Consider the following 21,453-nt stretch of genomic DNA (forward strand, 5'->3'; position numbering starts at 1 on the left):
TTGCCTCTTTTTCCAGCCAGTAATCGTTGCCAAGTCCTTCAGTCCGGCCCAGATGTCAGCACTCGCTCCAGACTGCCCTGCATCACCGCCAGCGGGTGGGCTCGGAATTCTTAGCCTTTTCCTCGCACCCCCAGTTGCGGGAGAATGTGAAGGAGGAGCTGTTGACGGGTCACGTTCCGCTTGACTTGACAATTTTCTCACCAGCAGGTCTTTGAACCTCTGCAGACTTGTGTCTGCCGGAAAGAGAGATACAACGTAGGTTTTAAATCTAGGATCGAGCACGGTGGCCAAAATGTAGTGCTCTGATTTCAACAGATTGACCACCCGTGAATCCTGGTTAAGCGAATTAAGGGCTCCATCCACAAGTACCACATGCCTAGCGGAATCACTCTGTTTTAGCTCCTCCTTCAATGTCTCCAGCTTCTTCTGCAAAAGCCTGATGAGGGGAATGACCTGACTCAGGCTGGCAGTGTCTGAACTGACTTCACGTGGTATAGAATCTAGATGGATAGTATACTTGACGACGCAGAGGTAGGTTGAGCAGTGGCCTTCCGTACCGTACTGCTTTATATACTGGTGGTCACTGTCAGAAAAACTCTGCACTGTACTCCTCCTATATAATACTGCTGGTCCCCAGTCCCCACAATAAAGCAGTGTGAGCACAGATATATGCAGCACACTGAGCACAGATATGGAGCGTTTTTCAGGCAGAGAACGGATAAAACTGGTGGTCACTGATCAGCAAAACTCTGCACTGTACTCCTCCTATATAATACAGCTGCTCCCCAGTCCCCACAATTAAGCAGTGTGAGCACAGATATATGCAGGACACTGAGCACAGATATGGAGCGTTTTTCAGGCAGAGAACGGATAAAACTGGTGGTCACTGATCAGCAAAACTCTGCACTGTACTCCTATATAATACAGCTGCTCCCCAGTCCCCACAATTAAGCAATAAGCACAAATATTTGCATCAACATTAATAAACGGAGAGGACGCCAGCCACGTCCTCTCCCTAACATTTCCATATAGAATCCGAATCTCGCGAGAATCCGACAGCGGGATGATGACGTTCGGGCTCGCTCGGGTTAACCGAGCCATACGGGAGAATCCGAGTATGCCTCGGACCCGTGTAAAATGGGTGAAGTTCGGGGGGGTTCGGTTTCCGAGGAACCGAACCCGCTCATCACTAGTAAATACTGGCTGCTTTATTTTTACACTGCAAATTAGATTGCAGATTGAACACACCACACCCAAATATAACTCTCTCTGCACATGTTATATCTGCCTCCCCTGCAGTGCACATGGTTTTGCCCAATTGCTAACAAAAATCCTGCTGCCATCAACTTGGCCCTGGCCTTTTCCCTCCACCTAAACCCAGTGACAAGCCTCCATTTGTTGAAACTGAGGCTGTGGCCACTCCCTCCCTGACCCCAAATGGCATCAGACTGTCAATTCATGAAAGTCTGATGCCGTAGGGCCACAGGATTTATTCCCACTCTATGGGTGTCGTGGACACCCACGATTGGGAATATTCCTCTTGCACCCAGATACCGGCCAGCTGTTGGGATTCTGGCATCGGTATCCAGACCACCGGTATCCCGGCAGCCGGTAAAATAAACGCATCAGCTCCAACTACATCTGAATAACCCCCATTGTGAACATATTTGCTTACAACATTGCATGCAGAGAACTTTATAGGGTCTTACAATATATTATTAAAGTCTCTTTTCTGAAATTGTCTTTGAATTCATAAACACAATACTGTTATTCAATGATATAATAGCATTGAGGACTGATTTCACACCAAAAATACGGTTGTTTTAGGATCTACTATAATAACAGCTGCTAAACCCACATAACTCACTGTGTAATTGCTATTTCAAATCTGTTCAGCTACCCACTGTGCTTGACTTTGATTGCTGCTGCTATCTCTGGGCTTTATTCAGGTTTGTTAGCAAACCAAAAAAGTTGGCAATTGGGCAAAACCATGTTGCACTGCAGGTGGGGCAGATGTAATATGTGCAGAGAAATTTAGATTTGGGGAGGGTGTGTTCAAACAGAAATCTACATTGCAGTGTGGAAATTAGGCATCCAGTATTTATCCTGCACAAACACAATATAACCCACCGAAATCTAAATCTCTCTGCCCCATTGCCCTTTATTATTTTGCCATGTTCTTCAAAGCCATAACATACACCATTAAAAACAAGATATGCGCTCATGCCAAATCCTGCACACTCGTAACACTTTCTCCTATGCCACTCAATCCCGTTCATTCTGTCCAGTAACCGAAGACAAAATCCCTGCACTTATCTCATTATCTCAATCTACACCCTGCCTATTCAACCCTCTTCCCTCCTAAGTTCTCTGCTCCCTCACAGCACGTCCACCACTATCTCACCACTTCAAGCTGTCTCTGCACTGAACAATTCCATCCACCTTAAAAAACATTCTCCTCACAACAATTCTAAAGAAAGCTTGACTCCAACCATCGCATTATTTTTCTCCTCCACTTTGCCTTCAAACCGCTTGAACTCACTCCACCCACTCACTGCAATTAGTCTTCTACCTCCAATAGTTTAAACATAATTTATCTATACTAATCTCACTGTACACCTGTTGGGGAACCAATTCACTGCTGCACCACTATGCATGTCCCCATACTGTCTCCTTGTTTTTCCAGTATCTAATCCAAAGGGTCTACCCTTACCTTCAAAATCCTCAATAATATCACCCCTTCATATATCTCTTATATCAGTATACTCTCACTCTTGCCCTTGTAGATCCACCTTTTCTTCTTTCTGTCTGTCTACCTCCTCTCTCTCCTGCCTACAAGATTACTCCTGTGCTGCTACATGCTTATGGAATTCCTTACCATGCCCAATCAGACTCTCCCACAGCCTTCAAACCTCTAAGCACTGACTGAAACCCCATCTCTATATTAGAGCTGTTTTATACAACCCATACATCTTAACAACTGTCCCACAATCTTAAATACAATGGCTACTCTAGTTCCAGCTGTAGAATGTAAGGTCTCTCATTAGCAGGAGGACCACCCTACCCCTTTGTGATCCTGTCTGCATTTATATGGTCTATCTTGTATGTAGCTGTATTGTGAATGTCATGTTTTTTGCAGTTTGGTGAAGCAAAGAGCTGTGGAGCTTTTAAAATCTATGATAAAAAAAATACATAAATAATAACAGTCATGTCACATGTTTACATTTTAGCTCCACTCAATCTCCTTGTAAAAAGAGTGGCCTGATGGAATCTGCTGTCATTCTGCATTCACGACAATATATAACTTTTAATTACCACTAGAAAATGCTTTAACATTGGACATACCTGTTGACTTTTCTAGCAAATGATCAGCTGAACTTTATAGAATTATTTTGTTTTTGCTTGCTCGCATGCTGCAGAAATGTAATACGTTGACTGCCTTTCACGAACTTGAAAATGGCAATAACATAAACAGAATTGATTTTGTTTACAGGGGAAAAAAACCCTCTCTGAACACACCTATCCAATTTATTGGAATAATCTGAAACATTATTGACTGTAAGCTATTCTTAGAGACTAATTAACTTACATGAGTTGAAGGCAATTGCTTTGTATTCCTTGTGTTGGACTAAAACACTTCAGTTCTGTCAAGCCAGTGACCTGAGATTGTGCTATAAATGATTTAATATAGCTTGGAGACTTGACTTGGAGTGCATGCTCCCCGTTGAGATACAAGTATGAGTTGTTCTTTTTATACTGGTATACTGTTTGCTTCTGTAATATTGCAAAGAGATGCAATATTTCAGTAGTGGAAACTATGTGGTCAGCAATAGTTCTTAATAAACACAGTTGAGTGGGCGAATAATATCTTTATGTTTTTTGTTACATACAGATTTGTAATAAATAAATTAAAATGATTGAAAGAGATACAACAACCTCAGTGCTGTGAGGCAGTAATGCTAACCATTACACCATCCGTACTGCCCCTACAACATAGAAACAGGAGAGCAGGTACACCATACAACTAGAGATGTGCGGCGGGCACTTTTCATGTTTTGTGTTTTGGTTTTAGATCTGGGTCCTTGCTCATGTTTTGGATCTGGATTGGGTTTGCCAAAACCACCCTTTTGGGTTTTGGTTTTACATCTGGATGATTTTTGAAAAAAACATAAAAATAGCTAGAATCACAGAATTTGGGAGTAATTTTGATCCCACTGTATTATTAACCTCAATAACATTCATTTCCACTCATTTCCAGTCTATTCTGAACACCTCCCAACTCACAATATTGTTTTTAGGCCTAAAAGATGCACCAAGGTAGCTGTATGACTAAGCTAAGCAACAAAAGTGTGCGGCACAAACACCTGGCCCATCTAGGAGTGGCACTGCAGTTGCAGACAGGATGGCACTTAAAAAAAAAAAATAGTCCCAAACAGCACATCATGCAAAGAAGTAAAAGATGTGCAATGAGGTAGCTGTATGACTAAGCTAAGTGACACAAGTGTGCGCCACAAACACCTGGCCCATCTAGGAGTGGCACTGCAACGGCAGACAGGATTGCACTTAAAAAAACTAGGAACCAAACAGCACATCATGCAAGTACCACTGGACATATACAGCAGTATCACTGGATTTATACAGCAGTACCACTGGACATATACGGCAGTAAGACTGGACATATATGGCAGTTTCACTGTACTTATACGGAGGTATCACTGAACTAGATTTATGTGGCAGTACCTCTGGATTTATACGGCAGTACCACTGGACATATACGGCAGTATCACTGGAATTATATGGCAGTACCACTGGATATATATGGCAATATCACTGGATTAATATTAATACGGAAGTAACACTGGACATATACGGGAGTATCACTGGATTTATATGGCAGTACCACTGGACATAAACAACAGTATCACTGGAATTATATGGCAGTACCACTGGACTGGATTTATACGACAGTACCACTGGACATATACGGAAGTACAACTGGACATATACGGCAGTATCACTGGAATTATAGGGCAGTACCACTGGACATATACGGCAGTATCACTGGACTTATCCAGCAGTATCACTGGACTGGATTTATACGGCAGTAACACTGGACATATACGGCAGTATCACTGGAATTATATGGCAGTACCACTGGACATATACGGCACTATCACTGGAATTGTACGGCAGTAACACTGGACATAAACGGGAGTATCACTGGATTTATACGGCAGTACCACTGGACTGGATTTATACGGCAGTACCACTGGATATATACGGTAGTACCACTGGACATATACGGCAGTATCACTGGAATTATATGGCAGTACCACTGGACATATACAGCAGTATCACTCGATTTATACGGCAGTGCCACTGGACTTATACAGCAGCACAAGGATACCACCACTGGTCTGATATAGGACAACACAGCACCACTGCAATGGACTGGACTTATACAGCAGCACGGGATATATTGCAGCAGGGGACACCACCACTGTGACTCGACTGATGCAGCACAAAACACCACCACTTGACTGATGCAGCACAACACAGCACCACTGGACTGGACTTCTACAGCAGCACTGGACATATGGCAGCAGAGGACACCACGACTGTGACTGGACTGATGCAGCACAAGACACTACCACTTTACTGATGCAGGAAAACACAGCACCACTGCACTGGATTTATACAGCTTCACTGGACATATGGCAGCAGAGGACACCACCACTGTGACTGGACTGATGCAGCATAAGACACTACACTGGACTGGGCAGCACAAGACAGCACTGGAAGCACCACCCGACTTTCCCGCACAGACACTGTGAGGACGGAGACACGTCCTCTCGCTACACTCTACAATGCTGCTTTAAAATGGCAGCGACGCACGGCTCCTTATATGGAATCCAAACCCTGCAAGAATCCGACAGCGGGATGATGACATTTTGCCTCGTTCTGGTTTCAGAGTCTGGCGGGAAAACCCAAGCTGGACTCGGATCTGGGCTCGGGACATGAAGTTCGGGAGGGTTTAGTTCTCAGAGAACCGAACCCGCTCATCTCTACATACAACCATTAGAATTATAATAAATGTAATAATTATGCATCATATCTGAGGTTTTTGCCAGAAAATTGGCCAATATTATGAGCCTGGCCACCAAGCGTCAAGGTAACCTCATCAGGCATGACCCTCATCATTTAGCCAGCACTGGACTCCTGTGAAAAGAGCCAATGGGAGAATCAGAACATGGCAGATATTTGCGTTCAGATCACACACACACACACCCCCAAAATCATCATTTCCAACCTCAAAATTACTAAATATCCTTGGCCAGCAAAGAAATTCTCACTTTTTCATGTGTTTAATCTAGAGATGTGCGGCGGACACTTTTCGGGTTTTGTGTTTTGGATCTGGATTTCCGCTCGTGTTTTGGATCTGGATTGGTTTTGCCATACCACCCTTTCGGGTTTCGGTTTTGATTTTGGATATGGATTTTTTTTTTAAATAAAAACCCCATAAAAACAGCTAAAATCACAGAATTTGGGGGTATTTTTAATATTACTGTATTATTAACCTCAATAACATTCATTTCCACTCATTCCCAGTCTATTCTGAACACTTCATAATCTAGTTTTTAGGCCAAAAGGTTGCACCGAGGTAGCTGTATAACTAAGCTAAGCAACACAAGTGGGTGGCAGAAACACGTGGCCCATCTAGGTTCCTAATTCAAACCAGATCGCTAGGGTGCGTTTTGTGCATCCCTGCGATCAGGTAGTCGCAGCCTAAAGTGGGAGTGGGAATTCACTCTGCAGGGGTGCTCATCGCATGTACAGGAGACCTGCATAAACTAAAGTTTCTGCACAGACCAGGACTTACTCTTCCAGTGCGATGATCGGGGCCGTAGCTGACATTAGAAACCCTCCCTTCAAACGCCTGGTCCCTCCTGCGTTTCTCTGAACACTCCTTAAAAACAGTCTGTTGCCACCCACAAACGGCCTCTTCCTGTCAGTCAACATGCGATCGCCCGTGCGATCGCTTTTCTCGCACCATCCCGTCACTGCCCGCTGATCCTCGTTGCTGCACGCCGACGCGCCTGCGCATTGCGGTGCATACGCATGCGCTGTTCAGACCTGATCGAAGGCTGTACGAAAACGCAGCCTAGCGATCGGGTCTGAAATAGGCCCTAGGAGTGGCACTGCGGTGTCAGATAGGATGGCAGTTTTAAAAACTAGGTCTCAAAGAACACATAATGCAAAGAGAAAAAAGAGGCTCCTCAGGCCCTCCAACCCACCCTTATGTTGTATAAACAGGACATGCACACGTTAACAAACCAATAATTTCAGCGGCAGGGTCTGCCACACGACTGTGGCTGAAATGATTGGTTTGTTTGGGCCCCCACCAAAAAAGAAGCAATTAATCTCTCCTTGCACAAACTGGCTCTACAGAAGCAAGATGTCATCCTCATCCTCCGATTCCTCACCCTTTTCACCCCTTTGTCCACATGTCCGTGGTTAAGTGGACAGTGGGTACAACCGTATTTTTCAGGACACTGTGTACACTTTTCTTAATGTACAGTCCGGTAATTGCTTGCCTAGTGAAGTGGAATCTAGACGGGATTTGGTACAGAGGACACAGTACGTCCATCAACTGTCTAAATCCCACTGAACTAATTGCAGACTCCCTATGCACGTCTAACACCAGCATAGTTGTTATGGCCTCAGTAATCCGCTTGCAACAGGATGGCTGCTGTCATATTTCATCTTTCCCGCAAAGGACTGTTGGACAGTCAATTGCTTAGTTGAAGTAGTACAAGTGGTCTTCCGACTTCCTCTCTGGGATGACGATCGACTCCCAGCAGCAACAACAGCAACAGCAACAGCTGTAGGCGTACCACTCAAGGATCCTCCGGAGGAATCCTGGATAGCAGAGGACTCGTCAGTCATGCCAGTAACATGGCCTGCAGGACTACTTACGTTACTGACTGAGGAGGAAATTGACATTGAGGGAGTTGTTGGTATGGATTGCAGGAGCTTGGATACAACAGGAAGAAGGGATTTAGGTGTCAGTGGACTGCTTATGCTATTACCCAAAGTTTCTGAACTTGACAATGACTTATGATGAATGCACTGCAGGTGACGTATTAGGGCGGATGTTCCTAGGTGGTTAATGTTCTTACCCCTACTTATTATGGATTGACAAAGGCGACACACGGCTTGACACCTGTTGTCCGGATTTGTGGAGAAATAATTAAACACTGAAGAGGTGGCTTTTTTGGTGTTTTGCCCAGGCATGACAATGGGTTTTTGCATCCCATAGCCAACAACTGTTTCCACTGGTGCCCTATTCAAACAAACCGGATCACCATCAGAATCCTCATTGTCAACTTCCTCCTCAGCGCCAGCTACACCAATATCCTCTTCATCCTGGTGTACTTCTACAGTGACATCCTCCATCTCAATATCAGCAACTGGACAGGCAGTGCTCCTCCCAGTACTTGCAGGGGACCTGCAAATAGTGATAGGAGCCTACTCTTTCCATACAGTCTTGGGAAGGTCAGGCCTAGACATTGCAACCGCTGACACACTTGGACTCTCCTTGGGGATTTGTGATATCTCTGAACGCTCATTTGTTTTTTCCCGTGCTTTAACAAGCTTAATGTTTTTTATTTTTCGAGAGGGAGGAGGGCTTCCATCCTCATGAGAAGCTGAACCACCAGTAATGAAAATAGGACAAAGCCTTAGCCTTTCCTTGCCACTGCGTGTCGTGAATGGCATATTGTCAATTTTACGTTTCTCATAAGATAATTTTTTTTTCTGATTATTCATTTTTGCTTCTTAGATTTTACATGCCCTCTATGACATTGAGCATCGGCCTAAGCAGACAACGTTGATGGAATTGCATCATCAATGTCATAACTGGTGGTAGCAACATCACCTTCAGCACTAGTACTAGAAACTGGAAGTGGTTCCTGATCTTTCACTATATTTTCCTCCAATTTTTTGTTCTCCATTTTACAGGACAGCATCCATTTATTATTACAGCACACAGAACAGTGCCCCTTTATTTTTGCAGCACCCCTGTATTTTTACAGCATACACGACAGGGCCAGCACCCCTGTATTTGAACAACACGCCTGTAATTTTACAGTATACAAGACAGGGCCAGTGTACTTTTATTTTAACAACAGCACCCCTGTGTTTTTAAAGCATACAGGACAGGGCCAGTGTACTTTAATTTTAACAACAGCACCACTGTATTTGGCCCAGTGTATTTTTATTTTAACAACAGCACCCCTGTATTTTTACAGCATACAGGACAGGGCCAGTGTACTTTTAGTTTAACAACAGTACCCCTGTATTTTTACAGCATATAGGACAGGGCCAGGACCCCTGTATTTGAACAACACCCCTGTAATTTTACAGTATACAAGATAGAGACAGTGTAATTTTATTTTAACAACAGCCCCACTGTATTTGGGCCAGTGTACTTTTATTATAACAACAGCACCCCTGTATTTTTACAGCACACAGGACAGGACCTTCACCCATGTATTAGAACATCACCTCTATAATTTTACAGTATACAAGAAAGGGCCAGTGTAATTTAAATTTTAACAACAGCACCCCTGAATTTTTACAACATACAAGACAGGGCCAGTGTACATTTATTTTCACAGCACCCCTGAATTTTGACAGCATACGAGACAGGGACAGTGTACATTTATTTTCACAGCACCCCAAATTTTTACAGATTACATGACGGGGCCGGCACCCCTGTATTTTCACAGCACACCTGTATTTTTACAGCATACAGGAGGACAGTGCCCCTGTACAGCACAGTGACAGCCAGGACAGCAGCACCCATATACAGCTGCAGCACCCCTAACAGCATATGAAACCACAGTGAGTGACAGGACAGCACCCATAACAGCACCCATAACAGCACAGTGACAGGAGAGCACCCCTAAAAGCACCCCTAGGGAGTACACACTGACCCCACCCGACACAACCACCCACAAAGAGAGACAGAGATCTGTCTCCCTCACTGTCCAAGTCCGGAGTGAAAATGGCGGTGATGCGTGGCTGTTTATATGGAATCCAAAACCCATGAGAATCCGACAGCGGGATGATGCCGTTTTGCCTTGTTCTGGGATCTGTGACTGGTGGGAAGTCCTGAGCCGGGCTCAGATCATGAAGTTCAGGGGTTTCAGTTCTCTGAGAACTGAACCCGCTCATCTCTTACTAGTTTGCGTGATGGGGTCAAACGTGGCCGAATCCTATGCAAATGCATTTATGTTCATGGTAGAATATGACATATTTTTTACTGATCCAAGTGTACAGTAATATAGTGGTGCACTTTCAGTGTATGGGTGTGGTATGGTATGCTGGCGGCGGGGCTCCCGGCGACCAGCATACCGGCACCAGAAGCCTGACCGCCGGCATACAGAGAGCATGGCGAGCGCAAATGAGCCCCTTGCGGGCACGGTGGCGCGCTACGCTATGCGCACCACGCTATTCTCCCTCCGGGGGGGTCGTGGACCCCCACGAGGGAGAAAAACTGTTGGTATGCCGGCTGTCAGGATTCCGGCGCCAGTATACTGTGTGCTGGGATCCCGACAGTCGGCAACCTGAAGACCACCCAAGTATATAGATGACTTGTTCATTTTTTTATGGTCAGGAACTTAAAAATATTTTTTCACATTAATTAACGCACAAAACACTACGTTCATCCCACCTTGGTCCCACTGGTCCATCATGTCTCTTTCATCACCTATGACTGCCTTCACCCCTTAAGCACTAGGAACTGCAGCCTCATTTTAGCCTAAACCCTGCACCACCCAGACTCCTGCACTACCCATGCCTCCACAGCACACACCTAAGCATCCTGCAAAAATCAGTTGTTCCCATCATTTCTATTGTTCCATTGGCCTCTATCGTCTCCTATTATCACTTTCTCTAAGATTGTAAGCTCTCATGGCAGACTCCTCTACTCTATGTCTGATGTCTGCCCCCTCTCCTTCTCCCTCTTTCTCTCATGCCCCTTTCATGACTAATGGGCATATTTATCACAATCGGCAAATAAATTGTGATTGTGATGAGAACCATGTGCCTGGCTTCACAATGAGATATTTCAATACATCAGAAGAATGTATTAAAAATTGCATGCAGGGACAGAGAATGCAAGAAAGCTCTGTCCCTGCAAATCCTCTCCCTGCATTTCTCAGGGGTGGTGGTTTTGCAAAAAATACCCTAAAACTGTGTCTGTGCATGCATCACCAGCTAATTCCTCCACAAGTGCTTACTGTACCTCCATTCAGGGGATAGGCAATCTGGTGAACTCATCTGTGACCCCAGTCATCTGATCTGTGCTGTAAACTGAGATACCCGGTGAAGTTTCACAGCATCTCAGTTTACAGCACAGGTAACCAGGGTTACAGAAGGAGTACAGTGATCAGCTGGCCAGGTCATAGAGGAGTTCACCGAATCACTGATCCCCTGAATGGAGGTGTTATTTTTTTATATTCTATTTTACTACTTGTGATCAGCCTGTGGTCTATCAGACACACATGGCTGATCACAAAACCTACTCCTGTGTTTTACTTTCCCTGCCAATAGGCTGATAAGGCTGAGCTAGTGTAGGTGAAATGGGTGGTAGCCCTAATAATGCCATCTGAGGATGGCATTATTATCGCAAGACTCCCTCCTGTATTTTCTTTACAATTTGATTTTAGTATATCTGAACAGATCACATTCCCATTACAAGTATGGGAAATGTGATCTGCTTACTAAAAAAAAAAAATAGAATTTAATGGCTTGGAGGAGGATTTTGCAAATTCTCCTTCAATTGACCTTTCATACATTTCTGTGATACTAAAATAATGTGAAATGGGTGTGAGAATAGTAAAAACAGATTGATAATAGACCCCTGAATTGGTCTAAATGTTTTTACTCAAACTACAGTACATTCTTTCATTTTATTATACATACTGTAACTGTTAGTTACATATCTGTCTGTCTGTCAAACATGTCATATGGCAAATTCATCTGTCTGTCATGTAATTTGTTTGAAATAGCATTCATTAATTGTTATACTGCCTATTTGTAATTGTCATGTATGTTATTTGGGTATGGATCAGCAGATCTACATGGAAAAGTTTACTGTTATTAGATCGACCACTAATGGTCGACATTCATTAGGTTGACAGAGCCAAAAGGATTACACATGGAAAGGTCAACCTGACAAAAGTTTGACAGTAGGAAAGATAAACAGGGACAAAATGTCAACACATGAAAAGGTCAACATGGCAAAAGATCGACACAAAAAAGGTTGACACAATATTTGAATGTTTTTTTGTGTAATTTTTGCCATCAAAGCACGTGGAACCCCAATTAGTGTACCGCCTTTGCTCGCCGTGCTTTTGGCAGGTTACTAATCATAGTCCACATGGATGGTAAAGTATAAAAAAGTTGATTAAAATGATAAACCCCCCAAAACAGTTGAAAACCATATATGTGTCGACCTTTTGTACCTGTTGACCATAATCACTATCGACCTTTTACATGTCAACCTAATAACCATGTCAACCTTTTGTCTATGTCAACCTAATGAATGCCGACCATTAGCAGTAAACCTAATGACTGTCAACCTTTTCATGGTTGACCTAGAGCCTGGATACCTGTTATTTTGTCACCTTGCATACCAACGTTACTCACCTACCATGTGATGTTACAGTAATGCTTGTACTTATACTGTATTTATCTATTGTGTTAGAGATGAGCGGGTTCGGTTCTCAGAGAACCGAACCCCCCCCCCCCCCCCTCCCCGAACGTTACCACCTGAGCCCGGATCCGAATCGGGCGTGGGTTTTCCCTCCTGACTTGGAAACCAGAACGAGGCAAAACGTCATCAACCCGCTGTCGGATTCTCGCAGGGTTTGGATTCCATATAAGGATCCGCGCGTCCCCGCCATTTTCACTATGGCATTGGAGAGTGTAGAGAGAGGACGTGTCTCCGTCCTCAGTGTCCTGCATCAGTTCAGTGTTAGTGTCTTGTGCTACATCAGTCCAGTCACAGTGGTTGTGTCCTCTGCTGCCATATGTCCGGTGCTGCTGTACAAGTCCAGTCCAGTGGTGCTGTGTTGTGCTACATCAGTTCAGTGGTGTATTGTGCTGCATCAGTCCAGTCACAGTGGTGGTGTCCTCTGCTGTCATATGTCCAGTGCTGCTGTATAAGTCCAGTCCATTGCAGTGGTGCTATGTTGTCCTGCATCAGTACAGTGGTAGTGTCTTGTGCTGCATCAGTCCAGTCACAGTGGTGGTGTCCTCTGCTGCCGTATGTTCAGTGCTGCTGTATAAGTCCAGTCCATTGCAGTGGTGCTGTGTTGTCCTGCATCAGTTCAGTGGTGTATTGTGCTGCATCAGTCCAGTCACAGTGGTGGTGTCCTCTGCTTTCATATATCCAGTGCTGCTGTATAAGTCCAGTCCATTGCAGTTGTGCTGTGTTGTCTTGCATCAGTACAGTGGTGGTGTCCCTGTGCTGCTGTATATGTCCAGTGATACTGACGTATATGTCCATTTATACTGCCGTATATGTCCATTGATACTACCGTATATGTCCAGTCATACTGTCATATATGTCCAGTGATACTGTCGTATATGTCCAGCAGTACTGCCGTATAATTCCAGTGATCCTGCCGTATAATTCCAGTGATCATATTTTATAATTCCAGTGATCCTGCCGTATAATTCCAGTGGTACTGGCGTATAAGTCCAGTCCAGTGATACTGCCGTATATGTCCATCGATACTGGCGTATATGTCCAGCGGTACTGTTGTATAATTCCAGTGATCCTACCATATAATTCCAGTCATCCTGCCATATAATTCCAGTGGTACTGGCGTATTAGTCCAGTGATCCTGTCGTATAATGCCAGTGGTACTGGTGTAATAGTCCATTGATACTGCTGTATATGTCCAGTGATCCTGCCGTATAATTCCAGTGATCCTGCCATATAATTCCAGTGATCCTGCTATAAAATTCCAGTGATCCTGCTATATAATTCCAGTGATCTTGTCGTATAATCAGTGTCAGACTGGGGTATGAAGGGCCCACCGGGGGAATGCAGTGATAGGGGCCCATATTTAGTGGTGTGGTCAGCCTATAAAGGGTGTGTGGCTAGCCTCCTCAGAGGCTTGAAATACACAATAGTTTACTGCAGTGTAATGCAACATATCTACCATGTATAATACAAGTGCTCAGTCTGGAACCTGATCCCTAGAGGAAGGAGTGGGCCCTCAGGCAGTGGGGCCTACCGGTGGTTTCCCCTGTACCCCTGTGGGCCAGTCCGACCCTGCGTATAATTCCAGTGGTACCGGCGTATAAGTCCAGTCCGTGATACTGCCGTATATGTCCATTGATACTGCCATATATGTCCATTGATACTTCCATATATGTCTATTGATACTGCCGTATATGTCCATTGATACTGCTGTATATGTCCAGCGGTACTGCCGTATAATTCCAGAACCTAATGTCCCCCCCAAGTATAATTCTAACCTCCCACACCACCCCTGTCCTAACCGTAACCTTCCCCCTAGTGCCTTACCCTAACCCCAAACCCAGTCCTGCATCAGTCCAGTGGTGGTGTCCCTGTGCTGCTGTATATGTCCAGTGATACTGATGTATATGTCCAGTGATACCGCCAAATATGTCCATTAATACTGCCGTATATGTCCACCAGTACTGCCGTATAATTCCAGTGATCCTGCCGTACAATTCCAGTGATCCTGCCGTATAATTCCAGTCCAGTGATACTGCCGTATATGTCCAGTGATCTGCCGTATATGTCCAGCGGTACTGCCGTATAATTCCAGTGATCCTACCGTATAATTCCAGTGATCCTACAGTATAATTCCAGTGATCCTGCCATATAATTCAAGTGATCCTGTCGTATAACTCCAGTGGTACTGGCGTATAACTCCAGTCCGTGATACTGCCGTATATGTCCATTGATACTGCCGTATATGTCCATCGATACTGGCGTATATGTCCAGCGGTACTGTTGTATAATTCCAGTGATCCTACCGTATAATTCCAGTCATCCTGCCATATAATTCCAGTGGTACTGGCGTATAAGTCCAGTGATCCTGTCGTATAATGCCAGTGGTACTGGTACTTACCCTGACCCCAAACCCAGTCCTGCATCAGTACAGTGGTGATGTCCCTGTGCTGCTGTATATGTCCAGTGATACTGACGTATATGTCCAGTGATGCCGCCAAATATGTCCATTAATATTGCCGTATATGTCCACCAGTACTGCAGTATAATTCCAGTGATTCTGCCGTATAATTCCAGTGATCCTACCGTATAATTCCAGTGATCCTACCATATAATTCTAGTGATCCTGCCATATAATTCAAGTGATTCTGTCGTATAACTCCAGTGGTACTGGCGTATAACTCCAGTCCGTGATACTGCCGTATATGTCCAATAATACTGCCGTATATGTCCATTGATACTGCCGTATATGTCCATTGATACTGCCGTATATGTCCATCGATACTGGCGTATATGTCCAGCGGTACTGTTGTATAATTCCAGTGATCCTACCATATAATTCCATTCATCCTGCCATATAATTCCAGTGGTACTGGCGTATAAGTCCAGTGATCCTGTCGTATAATGCCAGTGGTACTGGTACTTATCCTGACCCCAAACCCAGTCCTGCATCAGTACAGTGGTGGTGTCCCTGTGCTGCTGTATATGTCCAGTGATACTGACGTATATGTCCAGTGATGCCGCCAAATATGTCCATTAATACTGCCGTATATGTCCACCAGTACTGCCGTATAATTCCAGTGATCCTGCCGTATAATTCCAGTCCAGTGATACTGCCGTATATGTCCAGTGATCTGTGTCACACGCCAGGGGCAGTGGCCGCTGCGCTTACCCCTACGTGTCTGCTGGTCGCTCCGACGGCTCTCGCCTCTGGCGGTCCTCGGGTCCCGGCGTCTGGCTGGCGCGGCTCCCGGCGGTTCCCTGGAACGTGGGTGCCGTTGTGACGTCCGACGTCACGGGGGTGGAAAGCGGCCGACGTCACCTACCCGCTCCACCAATCGCGAAAAGGCGGGGAATTCAAAACCAGACGCCGGGCAAAGCCCCGGCGCCTGAGTATCGTCTTTCCTCTAAGGTGGATGCCAGTGCTCCTGTTCACTGTGTGTCTCCCAGCGGCTGTACTCCAGTGCTTTCAGCGTTTCAGGGTGTCTTTCGGCAGCCGAGTTTCCAGAGTACCCAGCAACCAGCGTGGTTCTTGGCAGTGCAGTTAATAGTGTCTTCAAACACCGCTCTCAAATTCTTCAGTGACCTTTACCATCGCTCACCAGTTCTTCATTTAACAGTATCTTTAAACATCGCTCACCAGTTCTTCATGCTACAGTGTCTCTAAACATCGCTCACAAGTTCTTCATTCAACAGTGTCTTCAAACATCGCTCACAAGTTCTTCATTTAATAGTGTCTTTAAACATCGCTCACAAATTCTTCAGTGTCTCTCACCACCGCTCACAAGTTCTTCATTCAACAGTGTCTTTAAACACTGCTCACAAATTCTTCAGTGTCTTTCACCATCGCTCACAAGTTCTTCATTCAATAGTGTCTTTAAACAACGCTCACAAATTCTTCAGTGTCTTTCACCATCGCTCACAAGTTCTTCATTCATCAAGTGTCTTTTACCATCGCTCTCAAGTTCTTCATTTGTTAGTGTCTCTCAACATCGCTCACAGGTTCTTCATTTGTGTCTGTAGACATTGCTCACTAACTCTCCAGTAACCTTGGACATTGCCCACAACTTCACTTCTGTTTATGTTTTGCTGTATTGCTCCCTTCCCATAATAAAGTCCTTCAGCATTTTACACCAAATCTAACTGTCAGAGTCCTGTATGAGGAAAACCTATATCCGGCCATCTCTGTTCCGACCCAACTGTGGTTCCTCTTCCCGATCATCGAAAGAATCCCCGAGTTCACAACACCCTCAACCCAGGTCAGTGACAATCTGCCGTATATGTCCAGTGGTACTGCCGTATAATTCCAGTGATCCTGCCGTATAATTCCAGTGATCCTGCCGTATAATTCCAGTGATCCTGCCATATAATTCAAGTGATCCTGTCGTATAATTCCAGTGGTACTGTCGTATAAATCCAGTCCGTGATACTGCCGTATATGTCCAGTAATACTGCCGTATATGTCCATTGATACTGCCGTATATGTCCATTGATACTGCTGTATATGTCCAGCGGTACTGCCGCATAATTCCAGTAATCCTGCCGTATAATTCCAGTGATCCTGCCGTATAATTCCAGTGGTACTGGCGTATAAATCCAGTCCAGTGATACTGCCGCATATGTCCAGTGATACTGCCGTATATGTCCAGTGATACTGCCGTATATGTCCATTGATACTGCTGTATATGTCCAGCGGTACTGCTGTATATGTTCAGCGGTACTGCCGTATAATTCCAGTGATCCTACCATATAAATCCAGTGATCCTGCCGTATAATTCCAGTGATCCTGCCGTATAATTCCAGTGGTACTGGCGTATAAATCCAATGATCCTGCAGTATAATTCCAGTGATACTGCCGTATAATTCCACTGATACTACCTTATATGTCCAGTGGTACTGACATATAATTCCAGTGATATTGCCGTATATATATATATATATATATATATATATATATACCATGTTGCAAAGCGGATTACTGAGGCCATAACAGCTATGCTGGTGCTAGACGTGCGTCCGGTATCCGCCATTAGTGCAGTGGTACTGCAGTGCCAACCCTAGATGGGCCAGGTATTTGTGCCGCACACTTTTGTCGCTTAGCTTAGTCATACAGCTACCTCAATGCCCTATTTTACTACTTGACATGATGTGCTGTTTGGGTACTATTTTTTTTTAAGTGCCGTCCTGTCTGACACTGCAATGTCATTCCTAGATGGGCCAATTGTTTGTGCCGCTTAGCTTAGTCATACAGCTACCTCATTTCACCTCTTTTAAATCTTTGCATGATGTGCTATTTGGGGCCTTTTTTATATATATGCCCTGCTGTCTGACACTGCAGTGCCACTCCTAGATGGGCCAGGTGTTTGTGCCGCACACTTGCGTAGCTTAGCTTAGTCATACACCAACCTTGGTGCACCTCTTTTTCATCTGCGCATCATGTACTGTTTGGGGCATGGTTTTTTCAAGTGCCATCCGGTCTGACACTGCCATATAAGTCCAGGGGTACTGATGTATTAGTCCAGGGGTACTGCTGTATAAGTCCACCAATTGCAGAATTTTTGAAAAATGACAGGAGCGTGCAGGAGATGCTGTCAGTGGACTGAAAAATTACCAGCCACTCTCGACATTAAGCCACTGCATGCCACTACTAGATGAGGAAGGTGGGTTGTGTCACTTAACCAAGTCATACAGCAACCTCGGTGCACTTCTTTTTCTTCTTTGTATCATGTGCTTTTTGGGGCCTATTTTTTTAAATCTGCCATCCTGTCTTACACTGCAGTGCCACTCCTAGATGGTCCAGGTCTTTGTGCAGCACACTTGTGTCGCTTAGCTTAGTCATACAGCAACCTCGGTGCACCTCTTTTTCTTCTTTGCATCATGTGCTGTTTGGGGCCTATTTTTTAAATTTGCCCTCCTGTCTGACACTGCAGTGCCACTCCTAGATGGGCCACGTGTTTGTGCCGCACACTTGTGTCGCTTAGCTTAGTCATACAGCCACCTCGGTGCAACCTTTTGGCCTAAAAACAATATTGTGAGGTGTTCAGAATAGACTGGAAATGAGTGGAAATTAATGCTATTGAGGTTAATAATTCCATAGGATCAAAATTACCCTCAAATTCTGTGATTTTAGCTGTTTTTATGTTTTTTTTAAAAATCATCCAGATCCAAAACCAAGACACAAAATGGTGGTTTTGGTAAAACCAATCCAAAACCAAAACACAAGCGTGGAATTAGAACCAAAACCAAAGCACAAAACACGAAAAGTGCCCTCCGCACATCTCTAGTATTTATGTTCTGTAATTCTGTAATGCTATTATGAATCCCGGCAGTTGGGATCCAAGAGTCAGAAGACCGACAGTGGAATCCCAACAGACAGATCCCAATAAGTATTTTCACCCTACCCCAAATCGTAACCCTAACACACCCCTCCTGCAGCCTAACCCTAATCTTCCCCTCCTGCAGCCTAACTCTAATGGTCCAGTACCACAACCTAACCCTAACCGTCCCCCCAAGTATAATTCTAACCTCCCACACCACCTGTCCTAACCGTAACCTTCCCCCTGGTGCCTTACACTAACCCCAAACCCAGTACTTACCTCTTGGTTCCATCTGGATTCTGACTGTCGGGATCCCTACTGCCAGGATTTTGACCACATCCTTTATATGATACTGCAGAAACTTGAAGGAGCCTTATGTTTAAAAGATAGTAATAATAATGCAAATAACAAATTCTTAGTATTAACCAAGCCCCTAAATAAGTTAATTGGAAAATACATCTTTACATATGCTGTTTCTGTGTTTCAAAATACATATTGTACAGCAGCTATTTCTGCATTTTATTTAGTGCAACTATAAATAGTGTGTACTTTGTATTATTTTTTGCTTCTAGGATTAATGAAAGAACAAACATAATTTACCTTTTCAAATCATAGCAGGTCAGTAACATATTAAATTTAAAAGGATTTACACAATATTCTTTAGTAAAATATATGGATCCAGCATCATTGTTATTTTAAGATATAGAATAACAGTCTTTAAAGGAATACTTCAGAAATCCTTTCATACCAAACAATCACACGCATACATATGATTTTTTTTAGTCTACAAATAAATGCTGATACAAAATAGATTATACAATAATTCTCTCTAAGGGTGTGAATCCACAGCAAAGATTATATCCATGGTAAATGCAAAGCTTCTCATTTTAATTCAAGAGATGTGTCTTTTCCCCAATATTTAAGTTTCACAATAAAATACTTAATGGTAGCATTAGCATAATTATCTAACGGATATCATTCACTGAATGAATAAGCTTCATATCTTTTTAAAATAAACTATTCTTAGGATATTTTAAGTATAAATTAGCAAAACTATTTAGCACATTGTAGCTCAGAAATCATTGCATTTTGGCCTTTTTTATGATCAGAGTAGCAACTTACATTGATTCTTCTTATTTGTCTAAAAGGAGATGGTATCGTAATCCAGAGTGTTGGGATGCCGACATTGGATCCCCATTCCGGCCACTGCTGTGGGCCTGTTGTACTGGACCCCCTTAAAAATGTCCCACCCAAAATGACCTTCACCTCCTGCATAGTAATGGCCCCTGCTGACACCCAGCCCCCAAAAGCCACCCAGTCCCTCCAAGCTACAGTGGGGTCTGCGGGGGCTATTGCTACACCACTGCTGCTGAGTATTTTAACAGGAGCCATACCCCAATACCTAAACAACTCCTCCCACAGCCTAACTCTAACCCTCCACCTAGTGCCTAACCCTAACCCCAGTACTAATCGCCGGGATCCGGTAGGGTTCTGACTGACGGGATGACACTGTCAGCATTCTGACTGCATCCCTTTCAAAAACAGTACATTCAGGGTCGGTGCTAGGGTGTTCGGCATACATTACAAAGGGATATTGTGCACTGAAAGCTTGTTTCCCAAAAAAGGGGTGAGGACAAAAAATGGTACCAACATTTTCAAATTATGCCACACAGTAGTACAATCTTATTCACATTACACCACATAGTAGTGCCCCTTGTATATGTTTTGCCACACAGCAGTGCCCCTTATACTTGCCCACAAGTGGTGCTGATTATACACATAATGCCCACAATAGTAATGGTGCTTATACATATAATGCCCACAGAAGTAGTGCCACTTATACACATAATGCTCACAGGTAGTAGTGCTGCTTATACACATAATTCCCACAGGTAGTAGTGCCGCTTATACACATAATGCCCACAGGTAGTAGTGCCGCTTATGCACATAATGCCCACAGGTAATAGTGCCCCTTATACATATAATGCCCGCCATAATAATGTTGCTTATGCACATAATGCCCACAGGTAGTAGTGCTGATTTTGCTGCTTTTACAAATAATACCCACAGGCAGTAGTGCCCCTTATACACATAATGCCCACTGGTAGTAGTGCCCCTTACACACATAATGCCAACAGATAGTAGTGCCCTTTATACACATAATGCCCACAGGTAGTAGTGCCCTTTAAACACATAATGCTCACAGGTAGTAGTGCCCCTCATACACATAATGTCCACAGTTAGTAGTGCTGCTTATATGCATAATGCTCACAGGGCAATTGAGGGGGGGGGCATGTGTGTAATGAGGTGGTGGGACTGGGCACATGTGCACACAGGACCATGCCAAGATAAAGC

Source organism: Pseudophryne corroboree, chromosome 9 (genome assembly GCF_028390025.1).
Source record: "Pseudophryne corroboree isolate aPseCor3 chromosome 9, aPseCor3.hap2, whole genome shotgun sequence".
NCBI classification, from domain to species: Eukaryota; Metazoa; Chordata; class Amphibia; order Anura; family Myobatrachidae; genus Pseudophryne; species Pseudophryne corroboree.